The sequence below is a fragment of the Strigops habroptila genome, chromosome 4, assembly GCF_004027225.2.
Source record: "Strigops habroptila isolate Jane chromosome 4, bStrHab1.2.pri, whole genome shotgun sequence".
Taxonomy (NCBI): domain Eukaryota; kingdom Metazoa; phylum Chordata; class Aves; order Psittaciformes; family Psittacidae; genus Strigops; species Strigops habroptila.
The window spans coordinates 67,350,750-67,361,676 of record NC_046358.1 but is presented as its reverse complement, the minus strand read 5'-3'; the positions used below and the strand labels follow the sequence as shown (position 1 = coordinate 67,361,676).

Below are 10,927 nucleotides of genomic sequence, written 5' to 3'. Positions count from 1 at the left end.
ACATTTCTTTTGAAATATTGTTAAATATTTACTATTTTTAAAAACCATAGATACAACAAATCATTCAAACATATCAATACAATTAAAATACCTGGCATGTATCAGAGTTATACAACTTATAAGATGATCAGTACCACTAGAATGAACAGAAAACCACCACAGGATTTAAGTCGGTGCACACAGGAAATCAATAAGTTAAACAGGAAATTAAACAATATTATTTTTACCTTATGTATCGGATTCAGGCAGATCATTTAATGAAAAAGATCCAAAAGCAGAGTGAGGGAGGGGAGGAATCTCTTTAGATTTCCTCAACACTAATGTTTTTGACTTTCTAAAACCAGTTTTTCCAATTTGTGAATACTAGGTCGTCTTCACTAAATTACTATCATGCATTTGTCAGTGATAAATAGGAAACATGAATCCTGTAAACTGCAATGAAGAAAGTTCATTACCTACTTCAGACAAGTATTTGTTTTATTAGATTGATTTATTTTGAAAGCCTTAGAAATTTCACCAGTTTTTTTATACTATTTATATCTGTATATAGGTGACATCTCTATTTGTGGTTAGTATTTGTATTTTTAAGTAGTACTTCAAGACTTTGAAGTTAAACTATTAGTTGGAGGGAACAAAAACTGAAAACATTTTTGAATGCTCCATAAAGTAAAATGCAAACTCAGAAAGTAGATCTTTTATTCTGATTTGTAGTACAAGATTAAAAAATAAAAAAGATAATTTAGACATTAAATTTAAAATAACTTCAATTTACAACAAATATTTAAACTTTATTTTTAAAAGTATGAAAATACAGCATTTTGCTATTATCAGAGCTGCTTCCTTGCCCTTCTCATGGGAAGAATTTCCAGCAAAATTTATCTAAGCTTGCAAATTCTAAATTTTGTGATTTCTGGGGCTCACAACTTATCTGTATTTTGTATGTTTTCCATCTTTTAATGATACATGATTCATGTAAATGATTCAGGGTAAGTGTCTTCATGTGAAAGTCTGTGAAAGTCTATGAAAGTCTTGGTCTAAGCTAATGTCAAACCTTTCTGACAAAGCAAGCAAGAGGTAGTGGGAATATTGACACAGATGAATAGATTTTGCCCAACTGAATTTTTAGTCCCTAAAAAATTAAAATTTGGAAGGAAGAAAGCACTTTTTGAGACTAAGTTCTTGTACAATACGGAAACATTCTGAAATAAGAAGGTTGCTGCATTAAGAAAAATTGTTCTTTATAGTTTGTTTGAGAAAAAGCAGAATCAACAGATCACAGAAGGAAGACAGCTTGTGTGAGGCTTTGTTATTTGTCTGGCCTTCTACAGAAGAAAGTTGCTCATCTGAAAACAAAATTTTGAAAGTGTAACAAGAAGAAATATGAATCAGAAATAATGAAAAGCATGACTGAACAGGCTTTTATTAAACATGACCTTTATCCAGATCATACAACAATACAGTAACACAAATAATGGAAATCGAATACAGAGAAACTCTGCAAGTATAGCTAGACTTCCATAACCAGAAATAATGAAATTAATATTTCCTGTATGATCTGTGTCATGGTTTGAGCCCAGCCGGTAACTCAGAACCACACAGCCGCTCGCTCACTCCCCCCCTTCCTCCCCCCGCTCCCGGAGGGATGGGGAGGAGAATCGGAAGAATGTAACTTCCACGGGTTGAGATAAGAGCAGTCCCACAACTAAGGTATAACACAAAACCACTACTGCTACCACCAGTTATAATAATGATTAGTGAAATAACAAGGGGAGAGGATACAATGGCTCACCACCCGCCGACCGATACCGAGCCTGACCCGAGCAGTGATCTGGGCCTTTTGGGTAACTCCCCCCAGTTTATATACTGGGCATGACGTGCTGTGGTATGGAATACCCCTTTGGCTAGTTTGGGTCAGGTGTCCTGTCTCTGCTTCCTCCCGGCTTCCCCTCCTCCCTGGCAAAGCATGAGACTGAGAAAGTCCTTGGTTGGAGTAAACATTACTTAGCAACAACTAAAAACATCAGTGTTATCAGCGTTGTTCCCAGGCTGAAAGTTAAAAAACACAGCACTGCACCAGCTACTAAGAAGGAGAAAAATGGCTGCTATAGCTGAACCCAGGACAATCTGGCAGAGGCTGTCTTTTGACCTTTACAACACAACAAAAGACTCACCTATTCTCTCAAGTACTTGTTTGAAGAAGTGGCTTATGCTTTGGTTGGGGAAGGATTGTTAGCTGATTTTTTTCTCACTTATCTGGAAAAGAAGGCAAAAATAATGTTTGACATTAATTTCATACTTGCATATGTGTGTATATGTATGGGGTACATTTTTTGAATGTAAAATAGAATAATTTATGACAGAGCTCAGAACTCGCCTGGATATATTTTTCATAGCTTATTTTGAGACAAAATCTAATGCACAGAATCAAATGTTAAGACTAATGCTGCAGCATTTACCTGCTGTCAGCATTTATAATGGTGCAACAGGCATATAAAAGGTTATCATTCAGCTTTTGTTCTACATAACTTTTGTATTCATATTGTGCAATGATGTAAAGGATAATATATGGAAACAAACATTTTAAAGAAAATATGAATCCTGTTACACTTGGATAGATACCTATTTTATTCTCCTAATCTAGAGTCAAATGTAGGACCACACATTCTTCTTTCACCTTATGTCAGATATGGAGTAAACTATGAGGCACCAGAACTTCAAATTAAATTGAATTTCTATATTTTTAATGGTAAGTTTAGGAAAAAAAAAACCAAAACCAAACAACAAACAACAGTGAGAAAGCAATAGAAATATAAGGGTAATTCAGAACAACCTTCCCAGAATCATCATCACAACCCCTAGAGTGAACAAGAGGAAGAGGATTACCAAGTTACTCTCACTTGGTAAAAATGGCTCCGAGAAAGATGTTTTACAGAAGAAGGAAAAAAAATCTCAAATATTTAAAATAAATAAAACAATAATGCTATCTATTATTAAGGGTTATGAAATGTGTAATCAGCCTTAGAATCTGCAACATAATATTTTCCTTAATAATACCATCTCTTGTTTGCATGCATTTATTTTGAAAAAGCTCTCTTTTTACACAGCATTAAAATAACACCAGGTGTTACAAAGATACATATTTGCAAAAACAACATGTAATTGAAATCAGCACTGACTTAGTCAGCTTGAGTTCATGCATATGTCAATCTTAGAATTGCTCTGCCAAGACACTACTTGCTAAAAAGAAGACAGACACAAGGGAAAACAGGAAGGAAAGATTTCTATAAGCATTCTTCAAAAAATATTGTGATTATTTTACATTTAATTATGCAATTAATTCCTTAAAGAAACAGAAATCTCCTCTGGTGCTTTCAAAAGCTATTTGTTCACTACTTCATTAAATATTCAGAATGTTCATACACAGAAATTACAAGTATTTAATTTAAAATCAGAAATATAGAAAAGTTTTGTAGATAAGCCAAAGAACTTGAGAAATTAACTAAGTACTTAGCTGAGAACTTGTAACGGACTATTTATCATTATGTATATCTACAGTTCTGTTTCTCTTGCATGCTAGACCTTAGGGCTTAGTACCATGAGAAAATATTCAAAGCCCAAATAAAGACTATTTCTTCCAGTCTGAACTAAATGTTAAACCTGCACTGAAGGCACATCCATTTAATGCCAGCATATTTGACTAACTCTTTTCTGGCATTTAAACAAGTCTCTGAAAGACAGAATGGAACTAACAAAGATATCTCTTACTATTGATTGCTGAAAGGAAGGAAGACCAAGCATAAGCCCGCCTGGCTTGTCACACTCCTGCTAGTCTGCTAGTCTTCAGAGCAATCACAAACCTCTGGGCCACAGGGACAACCTTAAGTGCAGCATAAGGCAGCATGGGGCTTATAAACCTGTTGTGTTTTAACTCTAAAGCACAAGGACTTTAATAGAAGAGTTTCAGGTTTGGGTTTGTCATGTTCTGACACACATTTTTGCATAAAGCTGTTACAACATTTCTGCTGCTGTGGAGCCTCCCAGAATTCTCATGCACATGAATAGAGGTGCCAAGGTCATAATTTGTCCTATAAATAGATTCAGAGCTGGCAATGTGTTTGCTGATAACAGAAGGTAGGTTTTTCAAGATATTAATGTTTAAAAATCCCAGTGTTCTAATTTGAAAATTATTTTATTTAAAATTTCTTTCAGCTAACAGTTTTAAATGGATAGTATGCCAAGAAGTTTTTTTCTAAATTGTTTTTCTTGCATAAATCTCAGTATCAAGTAATTTAATCATCATAATTAAGAGATATTAGCTTGAAATAATCATAACAATAAAAGCAACAACAAAAATGAGAACTGTTGACTGCTTAGTAAAATATTCTGCCATTTTCTAGGAAGTGAACTGGCTGTGGCTATTCTATTGTGTGCAGCTTAGAGCTCATTAGGCTGAAACTGGAAGTGGTCTACATCTCTTCCACTCAGCCACTCTTGAAGACTGAGATGTCCAGGTTTTTTAAACTTGTTATTCTTATGACAGAAAATGGAAGAGGATTAGTCTCCTGGGGCTTAGCCCTTAGAGTTTGTGAGGAAAGTTTAGTAAAACATCCTAAGGATGTCTAGAAGAGCCAGACTGAGATCCTTAAAAGTCAGTGTCTCAATTCTAGGTTTTTATTGCTTAAAGTTTACTGTAAATCTGTATCTAGTACATGACAATAGAGGACATTAACAGTATATTAGAGCACATAGACCAGGTAATTTCATTCCACCAGTATAAGAGGACTGCACTGTGATAAAAGAGGTGAAATACCCTACTATAAAGCTATGAGTTGGCTGGTTTGTCTGGGAAGCTAGGCAAACCAAGTCACCATCTATACTTGGAGCATATTTTCTGCAACTTGCCAGGAATTTTTAGTTCTTATTGGCATTTTGGAATATCTCATACAACTAGAAGTCATTTAAGGAAGACATTGATTCCTAGAGAAGTTAATAATATATAATTAAAGAAACAGCAAGATGAAATGAGAAAATGAGGGATAAATTGCCAGCTGCAATATTTTCACAAGTGCTGTCTGTAAATGAAAAGGAGTCACCTAGCAGTGTTTAAGAGGCATTTGGACAGTTCCCTTAGTAATGTGCTTTAACTTTTGGTCAGCCCAGAAGTGGTCAGACAGTAGAACTACATGATCATTGTAGGTCCCTTCCAACTGAAATATTCTATTTGATTCTATTCAGTGGGACTGGATTCCATACTGTGTTTTATCCTGTGATGTTTACTATCGTTTCTGCTGATACTAATTTTTGAAGGAACAGCATCATTTATGCTGATCATGTTTTTGCCATTTTGGTTTTCTTTAACTTCTGCGGAAAGCACCCTGTTGTGCATTTAACCCTATATAGATGTCGACTTGCACACAGAGCTCCTCTGTACTGACAGAGCAGAACTGAAATCTTAATCTCTGCTTTCTTTCAACAGAGCTATTTATCATAAGACTATAAGATAGAAACCAGTCTAGATAGTTATGTTCCAAAATCATTTCCAGGTGAGCCTCACATTTCAGCCAGTGAGGTTCCATTGATTCTCTGAAAGGCAATAGTAGAGTCTGTTAAAAATCACTACAAGAAATTATGGATTTTATGTGCTTTGTAGATTACCTTCCAAAACTGTGTGTGCATGTATCTAAATCAAAAGAGAATCTTCTCTACTGGTGATACGAAGATTGTTATCCCTCACTTCTGCAGAAGCCAAAATAAAGATCTTAATTATAACTACCAATTAATAAGCTAACCATTTGTCTGGAAGACCTAATAACCTAATCATTAGATCATCATTCTTTAGCACCTCATTCCCTGCAGCTGTTGTAGCACAGTCTGCCAGTAAAGCATACAAACTGCTGCCAGAGGCCAGCTCTCTACAGAATCCACATTCAGAAGTTACAGTCCTCCAGACTTTTTTCTAGTACTTTTGATCTGGTTTTACATTAATGTAATAGGTGGTTCGTTATTTCCTTACACAGTGACTTTCAATGTTAGGATTTTAAAACCTTTCATATCGTCAATGAACCTACTTTGCATGGCTACATCTTACAGACCTAGAGCCAAAACTAAACCCAAATTTTGTCTGTGAATGCTTTGTCATATCTGAAATCCAAATAGCATTATAGATCATATTTCCTAAGCCCAAACACATTTTTCTGCTCTATTTTAGTACTTATTCTGTTGTGATAATGATCTTTTCTGGTTTAAGGCCAGAATAATTGATGATCTATAGATCACTAAGGTGATCTATAAAGCCTAACTGTAGGCATTACTGAGCTGACAAAACGTGTTCTGCAATATTCGTTGAATGTAGATAATGGACACTTCAGTAATGTCCAAAATAGTAAGGAAATCAAAAGATACACCATCAAAAATCAAAATAAAGATTTAACATTGTTTTATAATTATCGGGGGTTTTGCCATTAAAGAAAAAATGGACTAACCAATGAAAAAATGTCTATCAAGAACTATTAAGAAAAAAGCTGAAGACAAAATTAAATTAATCAGTTGGATATAAAATTCCAAACTGCTGGAAGGTTCCCAGGGAAGTCTTGCAGTATAAATTTCTCTGTTCTGATACTCTTTTTCCTATGTATTCACAATTGGCTATTTTCAAAAACAAGATACCAAGCTGAATGGATCGTGAATAGCTGGTTATTCTTTGGCAGAATAAATCAGTCTTAAAGACATTATTTTAACGATTTCTAAAATGCAGCCTTCCCCACTATTATTTGTTATGCAATTTGGTACATTAAATGAAAACAACAGCTTGCTTTGAATCTACAGAGGAATGTAAATAAGCAAGTTTTGTAATTAATTCACCCAGAGATTTAACCAACATATTGGATTAAAAAAAAAAAAAAAAAGTGCTCTATCAAACATGCAAATAACACAAATAGCACAAATAACAAAAAAACCTCAAACCAAACAAAAAAAAAAAACCCAAACCCCAAAAGTATTTTCTTTCCTTATCATTCCCACTTTTTAAAATAGTATAGCTCATAGAATCACAGAATGGTTTGAGTTTGAAGGGACCTTAAAGCTCATCCAGTTCCAACCCCCCTGCCATGGGCAGGGACACCTTCCACTAGACCAAATTGCTCCAAGCCCTGTCCAATCTGGCCTTGAACACTGCCAGGGATGAGGCAGCCACAGCTTCCCTGGGCAACCTGTGCCAGTGCCTCAGCACCCTCACAGGGAAGAATTTCTTCCTTATATCTAACCTGAACTTCCCTGTTTCAGTTTAAACCCATCACCCCTTGTCCTATCATTACAGTCTCTGTTGAAGAGTCCCTCTCTGGAATCCTTCAGACACCGGAAGGCTGCTTTGAGGTCTCCATGCAGCTTCTTTTCTCCAGGCTGAACAGCCCCAATTTTCTCAGCTTGCTAAATTGCAGGATAGTTCTTATCATCAACTTCTGGTGTGCTCAATAGTCATGTATTGCAGATGAGGACATCGCAAGAACAGTCTCGATCTTCTTCCATTCAACAGTGGTGGTAAGTGATGATGGAGCCTCTGCATATTCTTTCCCTTTACGTTAAACCTCACATCTTTTCCAGATGTGAGCATCCCAGCTCACATTTCTGGTAGGTTTGCTATGCTTTCCTACATATTCTATAGCAGTAATACTCTAGATATATCTGCTGTGAAGTATTTACTGCTATTCAGGTACTGAATGATACAGTGAAGGTTATGGAAGGGATGCTGAAGTGTACAGATTCCTGGTAATCTCTGGATGATAGCGATTACATGAATATCCTGTGGCACATGTGGACAGTGTTTACTAAGTGCTGAATACTTCTGTAACTTAAGCTGTAGTTTTGTTCCCCATTCCATAAGCAAACAATTTACCTACTGATCATATGACATGCCGTTTTGCTATAGATTTTTTTCAAATGTCATTTAAAATTTGCATGGACTGTCTCACTGACTTTTAGGTACTACTAACTTTTTGGATTAGTTCTGAGATTCAATTAGCAAAGTCAAAGTCACTTGAAATAAAAAACTCAGTTATGCCTTCAATGTTCAAGTAATATTTAGATACCATTGCAGAAGAGGTCATTGTCATCTATATATTAGATAAAAGGGACCCTGAATATCACATGATAGGAATGCAAAGAATTTCAGCTGAGTAAAATAGCTAACTGCTTTCAGTCTGTCATATGTATGTGAAAGTACTGGGAGAACACTTCAATGAAAATATATATTAAATAGCATAAAATGTCATTGGATTAACCACTGATTATAATGTTTTACAAATCAATTTCCACTATTTATCTACGTAAGCTTTAGCATGTCCAAATTTCTTTTCTAATTAGTTCATCCCTTCTGACATGGTAATCTGGATTGTAATGGGATTTTACTTCCTTAGTGTCCTTTCTAAGATCTATGCTTGCAAATTTTATACCACTGTGATTATCTTTTGCAGTAGTAAAAGAATATGGTTTTTTTTATTTTTTTTCCCTCTCTTGTTTTATGATTTGGTGATTTGTGTTTCAACCACCCTACTAGAATACCCATAGTCCTTTTCCATGTTCTTCTTGTCAAAATGCACACTATAACCTATACTTATGTCCTTTAAAAATGTAAAGACATAATTTGAATTCCTGTAAGCAAAAGTCAATTCATGGTTCAAATTTTAGACATCATAAGATCTTTCAACAAATGTTGGTAAAGAACAGCTGAATAGTGTATTTCTGAACACCATATGTGTCCACTAGACAAGTTCTTAAAAATAATAATCTGAAAGAGAGAGTTTGAAAATATTTTCCAATTATTTGGTTAACTTATTCTTGGAAAAACTTAATATTGTAGACTACTGTTATTTTTCTCTTATTCTGTGTTCTTTGATTTTCCAAACAAACAGGAGTGAAACAGGATTTGTCTTGTCTAATTTCAAATGTCTGAAAGATTGCCTCAATTTAAGCTAGTTGTATAACCTCTTTTTATTAAGAGAACTAGACATTGTAGGCAGACAATTTGTCTAAGCTGTTTTAGATGTTTATCTTCTATGAGATGAATCACCCCCTGAAGGTGTTTATTTCTCCCCATTGACTATAAAGGAAGACTAGATGACTAATTTAGATGACAGCTTTTAGTTATCTAATGTTTACTGAGATGGGTCCTACACAATGTGTCCAGAAGTATTCTGGTTTATGAGGCACTGGGTCATTACTGCTTTGAATACCAGATGTTCAACAAAAATAGTCTACATTTCCTGAGACAGACCTGTCTTGCTCTGCCATCTTTCAAAGTTGATTTAGAATCATAGAATCATGGAATGGTTCCACTAGACCAAGTTGCTCCAAGCCCTGTCCAACCTGGCCTTGAACGCTGCCAGGGATGGGGCAGCCACAACTTCTCTGGGCAACCTGTGCTGGGGCCTCACCACCTTCACAGGGAAGAACTTCCTAAGATCTAATTTAAATCTCCCCTCTTTCATTTTAAAAACATTCCCCCTTGTCCTATCACTACATGCCCTTGTAAAAAGTCCCTCTCCAGATTTCTTGCTGCCCCCTTTAGATATTGGAAGATTGTTTATAAGGTCTGTCTGGAGCCTTCTCTGCTCCAGGCTGAACAAGTCGTTCAGGACAGTGTCAAATGCCTTGCCCAAATCCAGGTAGATGATATCAGTTGCTCTCCCCTTATCCACCAGTGCTGTGGCCCCATTGTAAAAGGGCCACCAAATTTGTCAGGCATGATTTGCCCTTAGTGAAGCCACATTGGCTGTCACCAGTCACCCCCTTATTGCCCATGTGCCTTAGCATGGTTTCCAGGAGGATCTGCTCCATGATTTTGTGCGAAATCGAAGCGAGGCTAACTGACCTGTAGTTCTCTAGGACTTCCTCTTTTCCCTTTTTAAAAATGGGGGTTGTATTTCTCCCTTTCCAATCAGCAGGATCTTTACCAGACTGCCACATTTAGAAATGTTTAGAATTTTAAAAACTTATTAATGGTTTGGTACAGGAGGAGAATTTTTCCTGAAAGTTTGGATTCATGTTCTGAAGGCATATTCTAGATGACACAACTAACTGTGTGTCTTAATTGAAAAATGTGGCTAGATAAGGAACAGGTTGTGCTTTCCTCACTGTATAGTTAGTTGCAGTGGTGACAATGAGACCTGTAACAGGTTCACTTAGTGAGACAACTATGCAAATGTCATTGAAAATGCAGCTACTGCAGAATCCCAAGAATGAGCTTGTTTAGATTCTGCATCGTCCCTACTAGAGGAAGTAGACTTAGCAAGTGGAGAAAAAACACTTGCAACGCTGAATTCTTGTAGCTGGTTTATTAGAGCATGTTTGTAAGCTTTAAAATGCAATGTTAGAAGTGTTTTCTTTGTCAGGTATCTCCCTTAGCTGTGCCTCTGTACCATAGCACTCCAATTTCTCACAGAGCAGATAGATCCTGTTGGCAGTTGCGTGACAGTCTGGGCCATGGCTCTGATTTCAAAAGAAACTTTGTTTTGGCATCAGCATTCAGGCAGCATAAGGGACCACAGTCTGTCTGCTTCATACTGAGGGGAAGTCAGGTTATATATTAGGAAGAAGTTCTTTTCTGTGAGGGTGGTGAGGCACTGGAACAGGTTGCCCAAAGAAGTGGTAAATGGTCAGTCCCTGGCAGTGTTCAAGGCCAGGTTGGATGGAGCCTTGGGTGACATGATCTGGTGCAAGGCATCCCTGCCCATGGCAGGGGGTTGGAACTAGATGATCCTAAGGCCCTTTCCAACCCAAACCATTCTGTGATTCTATGATTCTCTGATTATAAGAATACTGTCATTTTTTTTGATGATTAATCCCCATTTGGCTCACGGTTATGATAAAACTGAATAGTTAAAAACTCTCTAGTTGTGTTACTATTTGCTACCAACTGATACTTCATCTTAGC

General features: G+C 36.3%; 1 non-coding gene across 1 annotated transcript; it reads left to right on the top strand.

The window, feature by feature from the left end:
* The first annotated feature begins 10,045 nt into the window (after positions 1-10,045).
* On the top strand, positions 10,046-10,171 carry LOC115607774. Its single transcript, XR_003991340.1, has one exon. It is a non-coding gene; the product is annotated as a small nucleolar RNA SNORA1 (small nucleolar RNA).
* The last annotated feature ends 756 nt before the right edge of the window (positions 10,172-10,927 follow it).